Source organism: Monomorium pharaonis, chromosome 4 (genome assembly GCF_013373865.1).
Source record: "Monomorium pharaonis isolate MP-MQ-018 chromosome 4, ASM1337386v2, whole genome shotgun sequence".
Classification (NCBI taxonomy): Eukaryota; Metazoa; Arthropoda; class Insecta; order Hymenoptera; family Formicidae; genus Monomorium; species Monomorium pharaonis.
Window position 1 is genome coordinate 16,620,531 of NC_050470.1, and position 3,228 is coordinate 16,623,758.

A 3,228-nucleotide genomic window follows, 5' to 3' on the forward strand; every position below is an offset into this window, starting at 1 on the left:
TTATTCAATCCCAGCAAACACAGAATATAGACGCAACATTGCACAGAAGTAACATGTGAGATAACAGATGTTACCTTACAATCATGTTAATGCAATCTAGATTGTTATCCGAGTACAATATAACGGTTTTATATTAATTTTTACATTTTTTTGTTATTTACTCGCAATGTTAAAATAATAGTAACATAACAACACTTATATAACGGATTTTATATTGAAGTTATATTGATATTATATAATATTTTATATAATATTCGTATTGCGCAATACAGATCTATTATATTGATATTATATTTAAATTACGCGGGAAAGCTTTCGGCATCGCCATTTCGGTCACGCGCTATACATATCCGCGCGCTATCTGCTCTGATCGTTTGATGATGCCGGTGTACCCGAGCGATGCTGACTTGAGTGTGATTGTGTGATTAACGCGGCGGTGCGACGATTCAGCGCGATCCAGACCATCCACCAAGCCCAAGGAACTTGACAGGTACGTTGGCGAATCTTCCATCGGATTCTTTCATTCTTTTTGCGTTCTCTCTTGGCTATTGTCTTATCGCTGTGTCTTGCTGCATGAGACACAAGATCTATTTTATCCGAGGCAATCCTTTTTATTTTTCCATTAAATATTGTACTAAATTTACAATTTGGCAGTAGAAAATATTGTACAGCTATGTTTTGTAATTATTTTCAATAATATGTAATTGATCATTCTAGATATTCAGTTTGCAAGATTGAGGTTAGTCTGCAAATTCATAGCAAATTTAATAAAATCATTAATCTCAATATGAGTCGTTGAATATTAAAAAGGTCTAATTTTTGCTCTCAATCTTGCAGAATTAATATATGAATGATCGATTACATATATTATTAATAATAATTATAAAATGTAGTTCTACAATATTTTCTATTGCCAAATTGTGAATTGTAGTACAATATTTAATGGAAAAATAAAAAAAATTGCCTCGGATAGAATGAATCTTGTGTCCTACGCGATAATCCAGATAACCAAACCTGCAAAAGCAGAATTCCACAGCAAATCCATAGCCTACTGTGTCCGCATTAAGCTCGTGTTCTGTGGACAAAATCTGACAGCATATTGGCGGCAGAAAAGGAGCAGCTCAGTCGAATGCAGTCTCTGTCCACAGAACACAAGCTTAAAATGCGGACACAGTAGACTATGGATCTGCTGTGTGGGATTCTACTTCTCCGTATCATTTTAGTACATTAATATACTATTTTCTTTTTTCAGGAGAATTGATTTTACGTTACGCACATCTGACAGAATCAGAGTTTGATAACATAGTCGCAGAATGGTTACGATTCGCCAAACAGAGGAAAGAAAGAGATGGAAAAAACAAAGAAAAAGAGATTCAGCAAAATAAAGGCGATGATGAACAGCGTTTAGTATAACATACTAATCCCGGTTAATATTAAGCTTTTATTAATATGTAAAGTGTGTGCAATTTATAATTCTTATAAATACTTTGCAATGTTTTTTAATAACATTTAGATATTGAATTATTTAAGAGATTTATGGAATGATGTTGGTTCCATTCTTATGAAACTGTTAACTTTTCTTTTTATTGATTTATGAATTCAAAGAAAGTGATTTATTTTTGTTAAAAAACCAAAGAATAGCATACAGATTTTGCCGCACATCCTGCGGCAAAATCTGTATGCTATTCTTTGGTTTTTTAATAAAAATAAATCACTTTCTTTGAATTCATAAATCAATAAAATCCAAAAATTTATACTGTAAGTTTTTTCTTAAAAGAATAGAAAATCAAATGTTTTTTTAAATTATATTATACTTTGGCCGCTGTACAATTGTTTTTTTTTTATTGTGATACAATTGTATTAATTGTATTATATAATTGTATTATAATTGTATAACATAAAGATATTTAAAACAATTGACGCGTAAAAGAATATAATATCATTATTCTATCATAGGTTAAGTTATCGTAATACGGGAATACAAGAAAAGTTTAAATACACACGCACTGGCGAAAATGATATGTAAAAAAAACGGAACACATCAAGTAATTACATGCGCATCTGCAAAAAAATATTTAAAACAAAAAATCGTACGTTTTCGTAGTATAGAGCGAAAAAAAAAACGCGCGCAATGGCAACAACAAACGATATGTAAAGAAAGACGAAATAAATCGATTAATCCCATCTACGAAAAAATATTTAAAATCAAAAGAAACGTAAGTTTTTGTAGTATAATGATAAAAGAAAAATAAGAAAAACAAAAAATAGATACGACAGTCGAGTCGAGTATGTCGGCCGTGCCCGCACGCAAGACCGTGAGTTTAGAATACGAATCTAGTCCTTAATTTCTTTCTTAGCTCTTTCTTTCGTTTCCATCTGTATAATGTGTCGCAGTTCTTTGAGTTTTTCGGCGTATTTTTTTATAGAAATTTCATCGGGGCGAATTCTCTGGAAAGTTGCAGTACTCTGCTCTTCATGGTTTTTATTGTTTTCCCTCAGTTTCGACCATTGCTTGGTGTTCATGTTATTGCACGTTTCTAGCGCGTGTTCGAGTAAACACGTGTCGTGCTCTTCGGTTATTTGTAACAATCTTTTCACGGTAATCGACGAGTCGGTAGATTTTGAGACGTCAAAGGTGACGCGTTTTTTTGCCTTTTAATCGAGTGGACGAACCAACTCGTCGTCGTTGTTGCATCGTCGTTGGTTTCAGTCGAGGAAATTGATACGATCGAACGAGGAGGACGTTTTTCTGTTTCTGTGGAAGAACATTGGTTTCGGTCAAGAAAATTGATAAGCTCGAACGAGAAGGACGTTTGTGAGTTTTCTAAAGAACAAAAAAGATATGACCTTTGAGACATTTTACGGTTCAAAACGATCGTTATCGTCAGTTGCTACTTGGTTGTTACATTCAACATTGGTTTCACCATGTTGGCACGCGTAAAATCTCACGCACGTCATACCGCACGCTCTTCTCAAGCTCTTGGTACGTAGTACGTTTGTCAATAGGTGATAAAATTGCGTATAGTCCTCCATGTTGATGTAATGCGTAGGCATGACTTTGTGTTGTACGTAGCATATGCCACCTTGTGCCGTCTTTTTCGGCAGTATTCCGTCCGTAAAAATATTTTTTTTATAAAGCATTTACCATTTCATTTCAGTCGTCGTTCTAGATTTCCCGTCGTTGCGTCGTTGTCAAATTGAAAAAAGGCATAATAATGGTCGTCTATT

At 33.8% G+C, this 3,228-nt stretch overlaps 1 long non-coding RNA gene across 1 annotated transcript; it reads left to right on the forward strand.

Annotated features, from left to right (window-relative positions):
- The first annotated feature begins 336 nt into the window (after positions 1 to 336).
- Positions 337 to 2,184, forward strand: LOC118645277. The gene is made up of 3 exons (XR_004963038.1): positions 337 to 490; positions 1,253 to 1,426; positions 1,957 to 2,184. It is a non-coding gene; the product is annotated as an uncharacterized LOC118645277 (long non-coding RNA).
- The last annotated feature ends 1,044 nt before the right edge of the window (positions 2,185 to 3,228 follow it).